The following is a 20287-nucleotide window of genomic DNA, read 5'->3' on the forward strand; positions in this document are numbered from 1 at the left end:
GTTAGCTAAACCATGTCTACTATTTTTAGTATTTTTTAACCACTGTCTAATCTACTTCTAAAGTTTCACCATTGCCTGTTACGAACTCGAATCTCGATCTTGGGTAGGGGCGCCATTTTGCGCACATGGATATCGTTAGGCCAAAAGCCCTTTGATTACTATGTTTAGTTAAGTTAAATATATGCCCCATATATATGTTTTTAATCTTAAACCAAATTGACCGGGTCAGGTTGAAAATTAAGTCAACAACACTTTCATCCACTTAAGGTGTTTAAATATGACCAAATGGATGCCTATAGTTTAGGTCAATACAGTCATTTGAAGCCCGCGCGTTGCGGCGGGGACGCAACGTCTCTGAGTCAACCGAAGCTCCAAAATACGAGGAGATGGCAGAAAAGACGGAATTGCCCTCATCTACACTAGCTGAAAACACACCAATTCAGGTTAGTTGTTACGTTTACAACTTACAAATAAAATCTTATTGTATTTAATTTAATTTAATTTATTGGTTTATGTTTATTGATATAGTGTTCACAGAACCGAAAGACTCTAAAACGAGGACAAAAAGACTTCGGACACTGAAGATGATCCGGTTATGGTTAAACTGACACGTGCAGCTGCTACCGCCATCTCAGCTGTTGCAGTTAACGCCAAGTTTTTAGCGGATCAGGAAGAAGACCATATTCGTCAGCTGGCAACATCATTGGTAGAAAAAACAAGGGAGGTGTCAATAAACTGTTGGCTAAATTTGCCACATCATATAGATTATGTAATAATAAATTTATACTACAGTTGCACAAGTTGGAGACAAAGCTGACTTTTTTTACCGAGATGGATGGTGTAGTATCACGGGCCCGAGAACAATTAGAAAGGTCAAAACAGAGACTTTACCACGAACGGGCCCAGATAATCGCAACCTGTTTCGGATGTCGGGTGCTGCTGGTTCTAGGCCCATTGGCGGGACATCCATTACAAAGACCTCCAAATCCAAATGCAACTCAAAATCCGAATCCGAATTCAATGACAATGACCCCTCAAAGACCACCACTTTCGAGGCCCATGATGGGACCCACACCTTTTTCTAACCCAATGAACAGTTGCAGGAAGCAACCAAGCAATGAGGTAATTGGGCCTGCGGATCATGTGAGTGATAGCCGGTGTGTGTGGGTGTGTTATTTAGTTATAAGGACAACCTACGGTTTATTTGGACTTAATTATTATTATTATCTTATTAAGGTATTGGTAGGCATTGTATGTTGTATGGCTACATAAAGTTTTTTTAAGGTATTGGTAGGCATTGCATGTTGTATGGCTACATTGCATGTTAGGGTTTTTTTAATGAAGAAACACTAACCGGCCCCCGGACAGATTACTGGTAACCTGGGGGTTGGATAGCTGTTTCCCACGAGGGGTTAGACCCTTGGAAGATGGTTCTTCTGATAACCTGCAAAACAGACACCGTGAGCTCGTCACTGAGAAGGGGGGGGTTCCTCCTTGTGACCACCCTCCGGCGTGAGAATCAGACTAGATTGCTCTTTAAATATAAAAGTATATTAAGAGATTGCTAGAGCAGATATCAGGTATATTATGATGATAATATGATAATGTAATGTTGAGATGATCATACCATTTGGGGTATTTATAGCCGAAGGTAGGTTTCCAAGGAGGTATGGCCGGCTGCAACAGTGTTCCTGTTCATCAACAGTAGCCTACGCACGTGCCCTGCTGGTAGTTGGTGGGTAGGCAGCGGCTGATAGTGACCAGGCCTGCTGTATACTATTCCCTTTCCACCAACTGCCGGCTACGCACGTGGTATGACAGTAGTTGGTGAGTAGGCAGCGGCTAATAGTGATACAGTACAGGAGCATGCTGCTCGCCATACTGTATCAGTGAGCTGTCGTATCTCTGATCAGATCTTTCGCCCATACCTCGTCAGGTACAGTAAAAGGTCCTTCAGTATACAGACTGGCTTATTTGGGCGGGAGTATTCCCCCTCCCGCCTCTGTGCGGGATTGCTCCCGGCTTTGCTCATTCCTTTAGGTGACACTGAATGATCGAGAGCTAAGTACCTAGTGCGTGTAGCCATGCTGCGCGGGTGGCCTTCCCTCATGGCTTGTATCCGAGGCTGCGGGAACAGGCGGAGTCCTTCACCATGGGGGGCATTTCCTGCGGGAACAGCTTGCGTACTGCGCGTAAGGACGTTACGTCTCTGAGCATGGTTGGTCCTGCGGTTCCAGTTGGTCTCTGCGCAGACGTCCCTGTTTAAGGTGAGTTGCGGGACCAACTGGGCTCTGCTGGGACCTACCTCTTCAAGTCCCCCCAGTCCAATGTTCTTCTCATGCGTGTTTAATAAAGTGAGGTGAACTTTTGGACTTGAACAAAGGGTTTTGAAAAGGGTTTTGTAAGGTTTTCCATGGGGATTCTTTCCGCGGAAGTCCTTGTCACTTGCAGAAATGCCCGAGTTTCCTGCTTGGTCTTTGGGTATGATGCGGGTAGGTCTGTAACCTCCTCGCAAGTCAGGAGCATTGAGTCCCAGTTGTATGGATTTTCCATGAGGTTTTGGTAGTTTTGAACATAGTGATCAATTATGTTAAGACTACCAATTCCATCCTGGAGCTTCAAACAACGTAGTTCTCGACGTTCCCGCTATGCGGGGATGTTATTTCCGTTTCCGCAAGCATTGCCCAGAAGATCCTTCTTGGTTTCAATTCCCAGCGGAGCGCTAGGTATGTGAAGGGTTTTGCCTTAACACTGTACCTGCGCTCGTCTTACGGTTACTTTACTTCCAAGGTATTCCTGGCGTCAATTCCCTGCGGGTGCTAGGTATGTGGAGGGTTTTGCCTTTACACTGTACCCGCACTCGTCTTGTAGTTACTTGGTTGCCGAAGAATACTTGGCTTCAATTCCCTGCGGGTGCTAGGTATGTGAAGGGTTTTGCCTTAACACTGTACCCGCGGCCGTCTTACGGTTACTTGTTTGCCAAGGTTTATTTGGCTTCAATTCCCTGCGGGTGCTAGGTATGTGAAGGGTTTTACCTTTACACTGTACCCGCATCCGTCTTACGGTTACTTGTTTGCCAAGGTTTATTTGGCTTCAATTCCCTGCGGGTGCTAGGTATGTGAAGGGTTTTGCCTTTACACTGTACCCGCATCCGTCTTACGGTTACTTGTTTGCCAAGGGGTAAGGGGTATTTTCCCGCTTTCCTTTTAATATTTTCAAATTTTTTGAATTTTGAAATTCGAAGAGTTGGTGAAAAGATAAGAACAGTCCAAACCTTTGAAACGTCGTGCGACGGTTTCTTCTGACTGTGTCAGGACGTGCAGGAAGTTATGGTGACGTGACAGAACATGGTCATTCCAGACGCTTTTCCTGGCGCGTGGGCACGATTTTTCGGGCGCGTGGCCACGAAATTACTGGCACACGTCCTGTCAACAGCTGTTGCCAGCCTGCTTTTTGCCACGTGTCATAGTTTCATTGCACCTTCGATTTATCTCTCCTCCGCATTAAATTCACCGCATTAATTGCGATTAGTATATAAAGGGGGAGAGGCCTCTTTGTAATCCACACTTTCACCTCTCTTCTTCTTCTTCTTAGTGATTTCCGGCAAATACTCCCCTTTTTTAGGCAAGCATTTTCCCGAAATCACTCTTCTTTCTGCAAAAATGTCTTCTCATGATGCTGAAGCTGTAGCCGACGATAGGAGTACTGCTGGCGAGTGCCAGTGTGCTCTACCTGTCGATCAGTACCAGTACATCGTCAGGAAGTTCATGCTCGAGTCTCTCGAGCCTGAGTTTCCTGAATCCCACCAGACTGTGTACGATGCCCCCAGTGGCAAGATCGGGGTATATGCTGCATTCTTTGTTTATGGGAACCTTAGGTTCCCATTGACAAAGTTTGTGTACCGTGTCCTGGAGAGGCACGGGGTGCACCTGACCGAGGTGCATCCGATGGCGATTGCCAAGGTCCGGCACTTCGAGTGGGTGTGTCGGATTCTGGGTATTGAGCCCTACGTGGACCGCCTGATGACCTTTTATACTTGGAGGTGCGTCCAGGGGTGGTACACCCTGACAACCCGTATTAAGGGTTTGAAGATCTGCGTGACCGAGCGCAGTCTCCGATCGTGGAAGCGGGAGTTCTTCTACATCTCTGCCCGCGCCATCCCCATTGCTATGAAGTTCAAGAAGGGTCAAGCGCTTCCGAGCCTTCACGCTTCCAGCTACCAGGAGGCGGAATGGTTCGCGAAGATATCCCGGGTCCAATCTCCGGTTTGCCGGTTTGCGGAGTCCGGGATGGTGCTGCTGGGGATGAGCCGGGTATGGAAGGATGCGTCCCGGTTTCCCATCCTTCTTGAATATGGTTTGAACTCTATTCCTTATGGTATGTCTTGTCTTTCTTGCTGATATTAGTTAATTTTCTAACTGTTTCTTTTTCTTTCAGAGGGGAATAATTTGGAGTCGCTCCTGTTCCCGCGGGAAGCTGACAGTCCCGTGCGGGTGGGCACTCGTGCTCTGGACGACAATGAGTTGCCCATCCTGGAGCAAACGGCGGATAGGTTTGTGGAGGTCTATCCGCCGGGCCAAGAGATCCTGAGCCACCGGCGGCCAGGTAAGGAGATATTCTATCCTGAACCCCTCAATGCTGTACCCATTGCTGGAAATCCTTACATCCTGTCTTCTTCTGAGGAATCCGCAGATGGTCCTCCCCTTGTGCGGAAGAAGAAGGCTGCTGCCGGCGTGAAGGGGAAGGAGAAGGCCTCCACAGCTGATCCAGTGGTTCTCTTTGACTCGGAGTCAGATAGTGAAGAGGTGGCGGGGAAGCCCGGTGGTGAGGAGACCACTACTCCGGAGGCTACGACCGTTACCTCCGGAGAACCAACGAAGACGACGGTGACCGGTACCAAGAGGCCGGCTCCATCGGGTTCCTCCCCGCCCGTCCGTACGTTCAGGGTCAAGAAAACCCGTAAGTACAATCATAATGTCTGCAGATTTATCGCTATAAATTTATCTAACACTTTCTTCTTTGTGCAGGCGTGGGTGTTGACGCATTCCGGGGTGAAGCGCAGGGGAGTATCCCCCCGCCAATGACGGTAGGCTCGGTCAGCCTTCCTGAGGCGTCGACCCAGGCGCCTGCGCCTGCATCCGCTGGTCCAGTTGCTCATTCCTTTGAGCCAACTGTTCCGGCAGAGATGACGTCACTGCCGGCTGTGAGTGCGATTTTTACAGCATCCTTCACGGAACCGGCGGTTACTGCTGCTTTTAAGGAGGCGGCGACCGCGGCGGAGACCACGACGGCGACCACGGCGGCTGCCACCATGCCCGCGCCACCGGCACCGACAGCCGGACCATCAGGTACGCGCAGGGCTTCCCGCCGATCTTTGCCACCTTCCCATCTGCCTGACCTGTTGGATGGATTTCCTTTAGGTTCAGGTGATGGGTTTGGCGGATATCGGCCTGTCATTGACCCTACAGGTGCGTAGGGTTCCTTTGTTTTTCCCCTCTTTTTTTTTTTTTTTTTTTTTTTTTTTTTATCTTTTCCTTACTGTTTTTGTTTCTTTTGCAGTGTCGGATTCCAATGAAGTGTATGTTCCTCGATGGAACATACGCCGAGGAACAACCCTTCGCACACCTGTGGAGTGCGTGGACTGGGCTCGCCACGCTGCTCCTCCGGGTGCGTTGGGGGAAGCCATGGTTAGCTACCAGGAGGGTAGGCTAACTAATGAGCTTCGGGTTCTCCAGGCCCGGATGCAGCCGCGCGTCGAGCTGCTTTGTCGTGAAAACGACAAGTTGAAAGCAGCTCGCGCCAAGGACATATCTGAGGCGCGTGCTCTTCGGGAGGAGAACCAACAGCTGGCGGCAGCTGCCGCCGACAAGGAGAAGGCCTTCAAGGCCCTCGAGGTTGAAGTTCAGGCGCGACTCGAGGCCCGCTCCAAGGCTGCCCAAGCTGTGAATGAACAGCTTCGGCTGGCCAGGGAGACTGCGCGAAACGCAACCGAGAGGGCTGCCAAGGCTGAAGCCGTTGCTGAGCCTTTGCGTGTGGAGAATGAGGAGCTGAAAGGCAAATTAGAGGCTCTCCAACGCGCTCATGATGCCTTGGCAATGGAAGATGCCAAGAAACTCCAGGAAATCCTGGACCAGAGGGGGGTGCTTGACCAGACCCAGCGGAAGCTTAAGGGTGTCGAAGAGGCTGCCGCAAAGGAAGTTTTACTTGCCAACCTTAACAAGAGCGAAGCCGAACGCGCCCATAACGAAGCTCAAGCTGCCCTCCAATGGCTTCTTCGAGAAGCGTTGCCTCAGGTATGTTTAGTTTTATCTTCACGCTTTTCTTTTGTAAGAAAAGGTTCTAATACTTGTGTTTTCTTTGTAGGTTGTGCGTCGGGTCTTTTCAGAGACCTCTTACGATGATGCTATGACCGCAGCCCTCAACGCTTCTCATGAGGATGGGGAAAAGGCCGGCTTCTTGCTTGGTCTAGGGTTTGTTGAGAAAGGCGTCCCGCCTTCCAACTTCCCTTTGTTCAATGTGGATACCGAAGCCATTTATGACCAAGCATTGAACCAATACGCCGCCTTCCCGCATCCAGTGGTGGAGAAGGTGGACGAAGTGGCTGCTGCTGATGATGGGTTAACTGTCCTCAAAGCGTTCCTCGAACCACCCCGTTCTTCTGACGGAGCGGGTCCAAGTGGAAGCGGCCCTGAAGCTTGATCCTGAAGATCCCTTCCCATTGCTAAGATAGACTTGTATAGTTTTTTTTTTTCTTTTAGGCGGGTAGTTACCCGGCCATTCTTGTAATATATTCTTGAAATATTAATCTTTTTGCGTATAAGATTGTTATTTCCTTCTTTGGGTTCCTTGCTTTATAAACTTATGACTTGCATACTTAGTTTAAATTAGCAATTTTCCAAGTGTTTAGAATAAGAACCTTTGAACGTGGTTGATAGTGGGTTAAAGTTTCGCTTCCTCCTTCGTGATTGTGCGGGTAGAACCGTCACTTGCACTTGGTAGGATGGCTAAACTTTAACTTATATCTGACCTGCGTGTAGGTTTTCCTTTTCGAAATTTCTAAGGCATTAAGATAAGTTGACCTTTGAACGTGGTTGATAACAGGAAGTCTTGCTTCCTTGCACTTAGTAGGATGGCAAAACTTTACCCCTATCTGACCTGCGTGTAGATTTTTCTTACCTTTTGAGGATAAGTTAACCTTTGAACGTGGTTGATAATAGGTGTGAAGTTTTGCTTCCTCTTTCGTGATTGTGCGGGTAGAACCGTCACTTGCACTTAGTAGGATGGCAAAACTTTACCCTTATCTGACCTGCGTGTAGGTTTTTCTTATCCTTTTTTAAGAATTTTGTTTTGAACCGTTCGACGCGCGGTTGTCGATAGGTTATTATTCAGTTTTCTTAATGATTCATGCGGATAGACCGACACTTTCATTTTTGGGTGCTGAACTTTTTCCCCTTCAACTGACCTGCGTGAAGGTTTGTCACGTTGCTGGGTTCGTGCGGGTAGGACCGCCTTCCCATGCAATGACGACGTAATTATGCGGTGAAAACCGGCATATTAGTTCAGAAAAGTATAAATGTAAAATCATCAGCTTCGGTGTTCTTAAAGAGAATCATTTCCATTAGAAGTGGCTCTTGGCCTTTTCTTTACAAATTGGAATTGATTTACATGCAGACTGTGTAAATGAGCTCCCTTCCATGTTGGGATGGGAGTGCCATCGAGCCGATACGCACCTGGTTCGGGATCTCGTTCTTTACGCAGCATGTAGTCTCGATTTTGAAGCTGGAATTGATTCGTGTTTTTCCCAGCTGGGGTTCTATACGCACTCGCCTGCTCAGCCTTTATTACGCCACGAGGTGCGCGAGCGTCCCATCTCTGACAAATGCTTCGACCATATCTTTTACATCTATGCATTCTTCAGTGTTGTGGCCCTTTGTCTTGTGAAAGTCACAGTATTTGCTCCGATCGGCATCGTGACGATGTCGGATTATTGGAGGCTTTGGCCATGGGAGCTCTTCAGTGGCGAATATCTCAGTGACGCTTTTGGTGAGTGGCGTCCATCTGGAGTTCCGGTGCGACTGTACATTATCCCTTCCGTCCAACCGATGTTGCAAGCCGGATGAGGTGTCAAAGTTTACCCTTGACTGCCAAATGCCTAGCTTTCGTTTTTTATTTAGTCGGGCGGTGAGGACGTTGTCTTCTCTCGTCCTCTGGGTGTAGAGGTTTGTGCTCTGTGGGAGATCTCTACCCAGTTGCTTCTCTGTTTCCGCATAGCGTTTTGCTGCTGTCATGATGCCATCCCATGTGGATGGCATGCCATCTTTACCCGTTAGGGTGCGGATGAGCTCTGGGTCATGTGCGCCCTGGATGAAGGCAGCGCGAACGAGATCTTCGCTGATATTGCCCAAACTTAGCTTCTTTGAGTTGAAGCGAGTGATGAAGTTTGGCAGAGATTCATCTTCCTCTCGTATGCATTTGAGGATTGTCCATTGCTCCTCGGTATACTTTCGTTGCTGGCTGAAGTGTTGGCTAAACTTCTGTTGGAAGTCTGCCCAGTCGTAAATGTGGTTGACCGGTAGACGATCGAACCATGCTCTAGCAGCCCCCACCAGCGTCATTTGGAACATGTAACACCACGTGGGTTCCGTCCAATTACTGACGGTTGCCCCCGCTATGAACCTGTTCAAATGATCGTCTGGATCAGATATACCGTCATATGTGCCTATGTTAGGCATTTGTTTGGCACTCTTTGGGGCGATTGCTTCAGCAATGTCCCTTGCAAATTTGGACGTTCCTGCATTTGCAACGTTTGGTCTGAACGTTTTAGAGAAGTCCCGTGGACTTTCACCTGTGTTTTTTGGTTTGAAGGCTTGTCCAAAATGCCTTTTCGGTTGGGATTCCGTTTCCTTACGCTTCCCTTTTGCCCTATGGCGAGGGTTCGCGTCGGAGTCGGATTCCTCCGAGTCATCCTCCCAGTATTCGAATTCGTCGGCCTGTTGCACGGAACGCAAGCGTTCGTCCAACTCAGCCTGGAATTCCTTTTGTCGTGCCTCCGCCCATGCCTTAACTTCATCGAGAGTCTGGCGGGGGAGTCTTCGTTTCTCAAACTGGATATCGGTGGATCCCAATAGGTGATCATTTACTGCACTTGCCCCAGCTTTGGTAAGTGGGGTAGTGTTCGTAAAATTTACTTCACTTGCCCCGGCTTCGGTAGCCAGGGTAGTGTTCGTAAAAACTGTGTTGCCGGTGTTCATCCCAGTAGCTGGGGTTGTGGTTACCGGAATTTCTCTAACCATCTTTGTAGAAGTTTGAAAAAACTGGAGAAAAATAAAGTTCTAGCTTTATGCACGGATGGCGCCAATGAAGAAACACTAACCGGCCCCCGGACAGATTACTGGTAACCTGGGGGTTGGATAGCTGTTTCCCACGAGGGGTTAGACCCTTGGAAGATGGTTCTTCTGATAACCTGCAAAACAGACACCGTGAGCTCGTCACTGAGAAGGGGGGGGTTCCTCCTTGTGACCACCCTCCGGCGTGAGAATCAGACTAGATTGCTCTTTAAATATAAAAGTATATTAAGAGATTGCTAGAGCAGATATCAGGTATATTATGATGATAATATGATAATGTAATGTTGAGATGATCATACCATTTGGGGTATTTATAGCCGAAGGTAGGTTTCCAAGGAGGTATGGCCGGCTGCAACAGTGTTCCTGTTCATCAACAGTAGCCTACGCACGTGCCCTGCTGGTAGTTGGTGGGTAGGCAGCGGCTGATAGTGACCAGGCCTGCTGTATACTATTCCCTTTCCACCAACTGCCGGCTACGCACGTGGTATGACAGTAGTTGGTGAGTAGGCAGCGGCTAATAGTGATACAGTACAGGAGCATGCTGCTCGCCATACTGTATCAGTGAGCTGTCGTATCTCTGATCAGATCTTTCGCCCATACCTCGTCAGGTACAGTAAAAGGTCCTTCAGTATACAGACTGGCTTATTTGGGCGGGAGTATTCCCCCTCCCGCCTCTGTGCGGGATTGCTCCCGGCTTTGCTCATTCCTTTAGGTGACACTGAATGATCGAGAGCTAAGTACCTAGTGCGTGTAGCCATGCTGCGCGGGTGGCCTTCCCTCATGGCTTGTATCCGAGGCTGCGGGAACAGGCGGAGTCCTTCACCATGGGGGGCATTTCCTGCGGGAACAGCTTGCGTACTGCGCGTAAGGACGTTACGTCTCTGAGCATGGTTGGTCCTGCGGTTCCAGTTGGTCTCTGCGCAGACGTCCCTGTTTAAGGTGAGTTGCGGGACCAACTGGGCTCTGCTGGGACCTACCTCTTCAGTAATGTTTGCTAAGTAATTAACTTAGCAGAAGAATTTTGATCAGCCTTCCTATACCGTAGATGTCTTGCAGGCATCTTCACAAAACAAATATATACCAGAAAGTTCTTCTCCTGACAGCTGCCTGCAAGAATAGTACACCTGAGTAAGAATGTTTTTTATCCTACTTATGTACTCTTAGATTTTATAAATTTAAGACAGTATTAAGCTGATAAAAGTAAAATTTTTTTAAAGTGGATGAACTCTGCTCTATAGTTTACAGGTGCATAAAGTATACACTTTGTCATTCTTAACCTGCTAGGCATAACTTAAATAAGCATAGACATTAAATTTACAAACAATTTGTCTCTTATATAAAGGCCAAACGAAAAGGAAAGAAAGCTGAGCTTAATGTCATGAACTTATTTTTCTAAGCTTTCGTGGAGTACTTAGTAATCCATCTAAGCCAGTCTAACTTCAAACCTTGTAGTGATTCACACAACATAAAGAGTAAAGCACATTTATATCAACAAAATCACCTGGTTTTGCTTTATAGAGCTCTTTCAAGCTATATATACAGAGATCCAAAGTCTTGTTAGTTTTAAAATATTATTACATAGATCCACAGTCTTGTTGGCAATTTTTCCATTGTGATGTTAATGTGACTGTGTCCACAGTCTTAACATATGTATGGTAACCAATGTATTTGTGGACCTTGGCGTAGAGAAACTTGGGTGATGAAAAGGTATTATCTTTTGATAAACAAATGACAAACAATATCATATCCATTGCACAAAGTTAACTCATACCGATTGCATCCCCGTCTCCGCCGCAATGCGGGAGCTAGAGGTGCACAAATCGGGTTTAACTGGAAAACCCGAACCGGTTCGAAACCGGTTTTTTCACACCGGGTTATAAAATGGCACCGGTTCCAATCAAGAACCGGTTCGGTTCTCGACCGAACCGATGCCCAGATATGCTAACTTTTAAGAACCGGTTAGGGTATGAACCGGAGCCGGTTTTTACGTAAAAACCGGTTCCACCGGTTTTTTTTTGAAATTTAAATATTATAGCCGTTAGGAACCGGTTCCAACGGCTATATAGCCGTTTTTGACCGTTGGAACCGGTTTTTTTAACTATAAATAGGTTATTTTTTTACTCTAAATAGCAAGGTTTGTTTGTGTACTTGTTAAACCACTTCCAAAACTATAAAACACACTCCAAACCACAATTAACCTTAAACCGACAACAAATGGCAACTAATGATGACGTTGTTATGGTGATCGAAACAACAAGATGCTCTGATGTTTGGGTTCATTATGATTTGTGTCTCATGACCGACTCACATGAGTTGGCACGTTGCAAATATTGCTCGAAGTTTCTTAAAGCAGGGTCCAACTCGACATTACGAAAACATACGAATAAGTATTGTCGAGAGAAAAGAAGTTTAGATGCTAAAAAAAGGAAGTGGGAGAGTCGTCCGGCTCTACAACCCAAAAATAAGTATTCCCGGATTAAAACGACGGACTTTGTTTTTTATGTTTTAGTTGTTATGTTTAGTATCGTTTATGTTTTAATAATGTTTGTAATAGTTATTTTTTAAATAAATAAAATGTTCGTCGTTATTAAAAAAGTAACAAAAATTAATCATGAGTAACAAAAGTAATTATAATAAAACAAATCAAAACTAAATATTAGTTGAACAAGTTACAAATAATTTTACCAAAACAAATAATTACAACTCTTCTTCGTCTTCATTCTCGTCTTCACCCTCGTCTTCGTTATCGGAAGAAACCCCGTCCTCCGCATCCTCATCATGAATATGACGCTCTATTGGTATTTCGTCTTCAAAGTTCGCCTTGTGTTGTACACGATCCATCGCATCCAAATGGTCCTTTAGGCAAATGCAAACCTCTAGAGACTCGGGAGTTAGTTTTGTTATTCGCATAGATAACACCCTCCCACTAAGAGAAAAAACCGATTCGGAAGCAACCGTTGAGGCTTGTACGACAAGCAAATCACGAGCCATGGCGGATAGAATGGGAAATTCGTTTTGTTTACCTTTCCACCAAGCCAATAAATCAATATTGCGAATTTCGTCGACCGTTGCGCCCTCAACATAGTTTGCTCCACTATATCGACCAAGTTCGCTACTTGGTGTGTTTCCTCTTTGCCTCTTAGATGCCGATTCACGAATCCCATTCATCAAGTTTATAAGTGGGTCATTGCACGGCCTACTAGTTGTTGTTTTTTTCACAAAAGACGATCTCGTGCTTGGACCATACATTTGAAAATAATGGTCATAAAGGTCTTGAAGGTTTTTGTTGAACTTGTCCTTCGCTTCCGTCGACAACTTCGGGTCAATCTCGTGCATACCTAAGTTGTCGAATATTTCCTCAATCGTTGTTTCAACCCCATTAACATTCCAATAGGGGTTTAATGCGGCGACACAAGTAAAGACCGGCGGTATGTTTTCAAAATATTTTATGAACTTTTCTTTCATCACCGCAACAATATTTTCGAAGAGTTTGTTCTTCTCCGCAAAGCTTTTAAAAACACAAGACATATAGTACAATTCTTGCAAAACCCAACAACTAGTAGGGTAATAGACTCCCGATAATTTTGTTGTTGACTTTTTGAACACGTCAAGATACTCCAACAAATAACCGACTTGGACCCAAACACTTTCCGGAAACATATCGGCCTCGCGTTCTTCAACAAGATTGTTATGAAAAGCTTGTAAAGTTTGGCGTTGGGCAAAAGCACACTTTAACATATGACAAGTTGAGTTCCAACGGGTTGGAACGTCCCAATTCGGCCCCAAATACTTTCTTTCAACCGACTTGCAATAGTTCTTATATTCAAGATGTCTTCTTTTACCACTTTTGAAGACATCTTGTAACATAAGTCTAAAGTATTTTAAATCATCACAAATGTTTTCATTGTCAAGACCTATTTGAACAACCAAGTTGATGATATGTGCAACACATCGGACATGAAAAAAATCCCCAAAACAAGGTGGTGAATATTTAATGATAAATTTTTCAGCCGCCTTAGTATTGTTTGAAGCGTTGTCAAACGAAATCGAAAATATTTTATTTCTCAAGTTGTAAGTCGTTATAACTTCATCCAGTAATTCAAACAATTTTTCGGCGGTATGTGGGAACGGGAAGTTTTCAAAAGCGATGGTGCGTTTCATCAATTGCCATGTCACCGGATCAACCCAATGAGCGGTGACACATATGTATGATTCGGGCAACCCGTGTGGTGCCGACCAAACATCGGTAGTTAAACTAACCATGGCTTCTAAAGAATGAAAATACTCGATTAACTCTTTTTTAACACACTCCCACAACCTGATACAATGACGTCTTAAGGTAGTACGACTTACATGTGTGTATCTCGGTTGTAGAGTTTCGCGAATCAACGACGTCAACTCCGGGTCATCAAAGTGGTTAAACGGCAAACCTCGTTGAATAACGAACTTTGCCATTCTATCTTGAACTTGAGTCGTGTTGTAACGAAATAGTGTACCATCTTTACTCAAGTCAATTTGATCGGTCGCGCCAATCCCTTTCAACGCCTTGCAATATGGCTTCTCGATGTGCTTTCTCAAAGTAGAGTTGGAATCGTGCTTTAATATTGAACCACATAGTTTGCAACGAGCCTTTTGATAACCTTCGTCATCCACAATCAAATCCCAATTCTTCCATATGTCTTGGTTGCGGTTATGGTTGACTACCGTAACAACCCTTGGGTCCTCCGTAACAGGAACGGGGGCAACAAAAACACTCTTCTTAGCCTTCTTGTTAGTTTTTTTGATGGGTGCCAAAATAATATTTAGTTGGATGGTCGGGTAACGGAACGGGTTTGCTAAAGGAGTAGTATTTTAGTTTGTTTTTGAGTTTGGTGGTGAAATTAGTGGTGGAAAACAAGTTATATATAGGTTTGGGCATCAAAAACCGGTTCCAACGGCTATATTGTCTCTCAAAAACCGGTTCCAACGGCTATATTACCGTTGGAACCGGTTCCAACGGCTAATTGGTGGCTAAAAAACCGGTTCCAACGGCTATATTACCGTTGGAACCGGTTCCAACGGCTACTTTGACTTTTGTTTGACTCTTCAAAAAAAAACCCGCCGGAACCGGTTTTTCCGGGTACGAACCGAACCGGTTACAATTAAAAACCGGGTAGGAACCGGGTTGGAACTGATATTAACATACAAATATGAGAACCGGGTACGATTTTCGGGTACAAAAATACCCAAACCGGGTATTGTACCAACCGGGTTGGAACCGGAACCAAACCGGTTCTGGTTCGGTTCCACCAGTTAGGTTCCGGAACCGGTTTTTTTGTGCACGTCTAGCGGGAGCACACCTACTAACTTACATATAAAACGTACTGAGTGGACAAAATAGCCTTTTGACCTATTTAATACGCCATAAAAGGAGACGCCGCTAAATTATTTTAAGTCACCCCCAGCTATTTACAATTCATCAGGCGACGTTACACTTATCTGTCGTGAGGCGAACATTTAATTGCAATCAACACTATAAAACTACGGCCCTTCAATCCCCATATAGTTTACAATTATACTCCAGCGACCTTAATTGCATTCGGTTATGGATTCAATTTATTCCTCTCTTTAATTCGCGGCCTATTCAGGTGACTTTAATTGCTTTCGGTTATAGATTATACTGTATAACATATGAACATCGGTTATAGATCATCCTTTCAATTCGCGACCTACTCAAATAGCTACCCTAATTGTGTGCTAATTGTATCACCGCTACCCCAAAATTCTTGTAATTAGGTATCATGTCGACCCGTTTTATTTGTCAAATAATTGTGTTGTCACTTAATGTATTCTGTTAGTTAATTGTGTTTCCACTGCTCTGTTTGTAGATCGTAAACTGGCGTAGAGGATGGAACAACCATAATTTGGGGTAAGTATAGAGTATCCAAAAACCACTTTCTTTAGATAATTACTATATGCAAGTGATTGGTTGATTATGTGAACAGAAAGTTCATTGGAGACGATTATTTTAGATGATTTCGTACGTTGTCGTGTGCATTTTTCTGAGTTTTGTTCAGTTATTGCAGGATACGCACTAAATGATAGATTGCGGAAATGCTTGGGCACATGTTAGTGCACACCTGATTGCTTCCATTACCAAAGTCATATAAAGAGAGATCTCCGAATCATGTTTGCTCAGTTCTTACAATCCACCTTCAACCGATTCAGGTTACATTCATCTATTTCAAAAATACAATAATCATGTTGTATTAGTTTGATTGATAGTATGAACCTTAAATCCTACAATTCAATTTCATGATGATTTGTTTTCTTCTTTTCACTGTCTTTGTTTTACATGGTTTGTAATTCTTAAATTATTATTATTCAACTAATATGTTCATATTGCATGCATTTTATAATTTAAATATGATGTTCTTGCCAAGATTTGCAGGTCGTACAGAAATTCCAAGTTAAAGTATGGGATGAAAGTGAGCCAATTTCTTCATTGAGGATCAAATAGGACCGGGTGAGTTTCTCCTTATATATATTATATTGTTCCTTTTCGTTACTTATGGATGGGCTTTATAGCAAGATGTTTCTTTAAGGCAATTAAATCATACACATATAACAAATATTTACCAGATTTTTCTTTAATGTGATTGACTTATTATTTTGTAACAAACTAACAAGTAATATAATCTCTTTCATTTTTATGTGGCTGTATCTTCTAGTAGGAAGCCCAGCTTGTCAAGGAAAAGTTGGTTACAAACCAAACTGTCATCCTACACCCAAATGAAACAGGTTTGAAACTTGTATTTTTTTTAAAACGTGTTTCGTATCAACTGAAACTGTTGGTGTCCTCTCCGTTGTAATTCGCTTTTAAACCGGGTAAATTGAACAAAACCTGTCAAAAAATGGATACCAGCCAAAACTGGTCAAAAAACCAATCGTTAAGCGGTTTAATTTCGAAGTAAACTGATTTCAAAAAGGGTTAAAAGTCATCCAAAATCTTATTGTAATCATAATCTTAACCATATTTTAATCACAAATAATATATTAATATTTCTAACATTATTCTTGGTTAATTGTGTCATCTGCTCATGATAACCAGGTTGTACTCAACATATTCGATTTGAGAAATGGAAAAGTAATACGAGATTCAAGAAAAGTGCAGATGAGTTTGCTATTGAAGGAACATGAGGTTTTACAATGGTTTCCTGGCATGTTTTCAAGTAATCTTTTATTACTACTAGATGTTTTGTTTTATATTTTCTTTTATTTGTCTCGGATGCAAGTGTTCTTGACGTTAACATGTTTGTAACTTCCCAGAAGGGGTGGTAATAAAGAGGACAAATAATTTGCACAATTATTTATAAATATAATAATTCAACATAATTATTCTGTTTTTGCAAATTATTCTTTACTCAAATATTTCATGTCTACTCACAGGTTAATTTAAGAATTATTCTTCATTTCCTGAACTAAAACTTTTCCTCAACATTGTGCAGAATGTAGAAAACTTTACCTGGTATATTTTATCTTTTAATCTTGTATGATACCTAAATGCCTGATATAAGGCTTTTGTAGTGTATTTAATCAAATCTGATGAATCATTTGCAGACTATAACAGAAGATTATGTTCTAAAATTTCAAAAGGCAAAATCTCCTTTTTAAGATAGGCTTGTACGGGTTGATATTGTCCCACAAAGTATTGGTTCTCAGGTAATAACAACAAACGAATTGAATCTAATATCTTACTTAGTCGAGTCCTACAGGTCATGCATAGCAATATTATGACCCCAACATGGCATCAGTAGTTTTCAAAAGACTTGGTTTTTTTCTATTAAAAAAGGGCAGGCGGTGCAGCTTGTTGCCTGTTTGATGTAAAAGTCGACATTCTTAATTAGATTCTGAACAACATTTTAACTGACCTTCTTTTAGATTGCTGATATTTTAGTTGAACCCAAGTTGGAATAGAATTTGTATAAGATCCATTAGAGAAACAATGAGGAGATGAGATAATCGGATTATTACAAAAAGGAAGAAATTTCAACAGCAGCCGTGAGAACAATGAGCTAGAGACTTTACACCGCTGCATCTAAACTCGGTATCACTTTTTCACGAGGAGCTCTTTGACAACGAGGAGCATTAAAAAAACTCATATAAAAATCTAGAGTTGATAAAAGAAAAGAATCCATTGTGGCTTATCTTTTACTTTTAATGAAAAATACTCAAAATTATTCAGAAGTGATTTCTCAGATGACAATGATTCAAAAGGTGGCTCAACCCCTTGTTCACTAACAGTTAATGAATCTTTTGAAATTATTATCATTATGTCATATCTATGTGCATATGAAGATTTGATTTTTGTGTTTATTATTGCATTACTTAAACTTCTGTTCAATGGTTTTATAATTTGTGATTAATGTTTCCACGCTGCAATGATCTTATGCACGATTGTAAGTGAGAACCAGCGAACCATATTATTTTAAAACTTATAATCTCATGAATACAATTATTTAAATTGAAATTCAGTTCAAAACCAGTTCAGGTTGGTCAACAAAAAGTCAGAACCAGGTTGAGGGCAAACTTGTTCAGTTTAAAACTGGTTTCTTAATTGATTTTGGTGATAAGAATTGCAAATTGGTCCCGAACCTACTCTTTTAGTCAGTTTCAAGCGGAAACCTTACTCTGCTTATCTTTGAACTGTAATGGGTGGAATGGTAAACTGAAAAAAACAAGTGAGGAAAACCCAAAAAAAAAAAAGGAAGTTGGGTTGTAGACCCGCTACGTTTCTACTCCTTTTAGCAATTTAACTTGAGGTTTCTATTTAGTTTTTATGCTTTGTTTTGTTTTGAACTTACAATAACTTTTACATCTTAGCCCTTTTACCGGAGCACTTATAAGTTCTTTTTAGAGTCTAATCGGCAATATAAACTGTTAGTCGTATTGTATTATGTACCGAACCGACCAATTATCCGTTGGTTCAAGCCCAACGCCTGCCGATTCAATATGCGTTGTGTCCCTGCCGCAACGCGCGGGCTCTTTGCTAGTATTCTTAAAGCAAGTTAATCACATATTCATAATATTAATAATCAAAGAAGAGTTAAGTGGATTCTCGAGTTAGATGGTAACCTTCACATATTAATTTTTTCATATAAAATTCGCTTACTTGCTTACTTTACTTTAATTTAAACAAATATTAGTTTAAATACAACCTTAATGAATATTACTTCTAGTTAATTTAAAAATAAAGATTTACTATTAGAAATACTCTGTGTCCGTGGATCGATACTTGGTTTTTACCAATACTATTCTACATATATAATATGTACACTTGCCTATTTGTGTGTGGTTTAGTTTTAGTAGAAATCATTTTTATAAATTTAAATCACGATCTTGCATGAAAACCAATAAAAATTTTATATGCAATCGCACGAACACATCAGCGGCTCTTCTACTGGTAATTGGTATGAAGACTGGTTTCCGTAATATGGACCCTCTATAGGTAACTAGTACAAAGATTGGGGTTCCGTAATACGGACCCTCTACCGGTAGCACTTACAAAGACTTGGTTCCATAATACGACCCTTCTACTGGTAACTGGTACGACGAATGACCGTAAGGCTGTTCTGCCGGTTGGACTTCGTATGTATTCGACGTCTTGTTATCCTTCGGGCATGACGGGTGACTACAACCGTATATGATATACCCCTAACAAATATAATAGCAACATATGTTATTTACAAAAATAAGTCACGACTACTATTATGTTCAGGGCCGTCTCTGAGGATTTAAATACCTCGGCCGAGCCGGAAGAAAAAGGCCCATAGCCTTAACGAGTAACGAAATATATAATCTAATTTTTTTTAAACGAGGCTTAATGTTATAACAATAAACATAGAAAAATATATTATTAAAATCAAATACCGTAATAATTAACGATTAACCAATGATTCATGAAACTCTCTTAAGTCCTAACATTGGAAAAGAAATAGCTTGGTCATTGGTGGCTAGCTTGGTCAACCGTGGAGGAGCCTGGTGGTTAACAACGAACCAACAGTGGTGGTCGGCTAGGTTGGTCGTTGTTCAGCATTCGCAAAGAAGGAAAGAACCAAAGAGAAATTTCATCGATCGCTATTTCTTTTATTTTGCACAGGGTTTTTATTTAATTTTTTTTAGTTTTTAGTTTTAGTTTGGGCCCAATAATTTAAACTTAATTAAATGGATTGTGGATAGACAATAATTTCGAGCCCAATAATTATAAGATGATAAAGAGCAATTCATATTTTATAAGTTTTATATTTTTAAATGTATATATAAAAAATATAGATAAAAAAATTTTAGCCCCTAAAAATTACGTGCCCTGGCCGGCGGTCCAACCGGCGCCACCCTCCAGCCGGCCCTGATTATGTTATATAAATATTCAATGAAACCTGGTTAGAATTTTGTAAGCATGACTACTCGTCATATGCATAGCCCGGCTCCTCGTTCCGGTCTAGAAGTACATTCGATATTGGTAAGCACGGCTGCTCCAACTGATCATTATATGTATAGACCAACTGCTCCACGTTCAAGTTTGGAAATAGATGTTCAAAGTAGGACATTTTTTTGTTTCTACGATGAAAGTGCCAAACAAAAATATAGCTTTTTTTGTACTCAGGTGTAGGTCTATCTACAACGGATCAGAAGGGTGTCTCCCAATTCTCTTAGGTGTCCCTAACATAACCCAATTCATTGCACGCAACTTTTGTTATATATTATTATTACATATATAACAATTGCAAAGGTATTATAAATTGTGCCCAGCGCTTTGCAACTGGTTCCACCTATCTCTCCATTACAACCCATTCTCTCTAGCCACAACCACCATCGTCTATTTCTTCCGTCTATGGCTCCGATGTCGACCTTTTTCTGTTGTATGATGTTTGTGGGCGTCTTTGTGGCTTCGATCGACTGTA

The 20287-nt window shown here is 42.6% G+C and overlaps 1 pseudogene across 1 annotated transcript in view; it reads left to right on the plus strand.

Moving 5' to 3' along the window:
* The first annotated feature begins 595 nt into the window (after positions 1 to 595).
* Positions 596 to 20287, plus strand: part of LOC143628274 (uncharacterized) — a 33802-nt pseudogene continuing 14110 nt past the window's right edge. The window contains exons 1-2 of the transcript XR_013152721.1: positions 596 to 706; positions 793 to 1122. The product of XR_013152721.1 is annotated as an uncharacterized LOC143628274 (transcript). The remainder of the gene's footprint in view (positions 707 to 792; positions 1123 to 20287) is intronic.

Source organism: Bidens hawaiensis, unplaced genomic scaffold, assembly GCF_021521415.1.
Source record: "Bidens hawaiensis isolate Kalapana, Puna unplaced genomic scaffold, B.hawaiensis_p1.1 tig00004864_1, whole genome shotgun sequence".
NCBI classification, from domain to species: Eukaryota; Viridiplantae; Streptophyta; class Magnoliopsida; order Asterales; family Asteraceae; genus Bidens; species Bidens hawaiensis.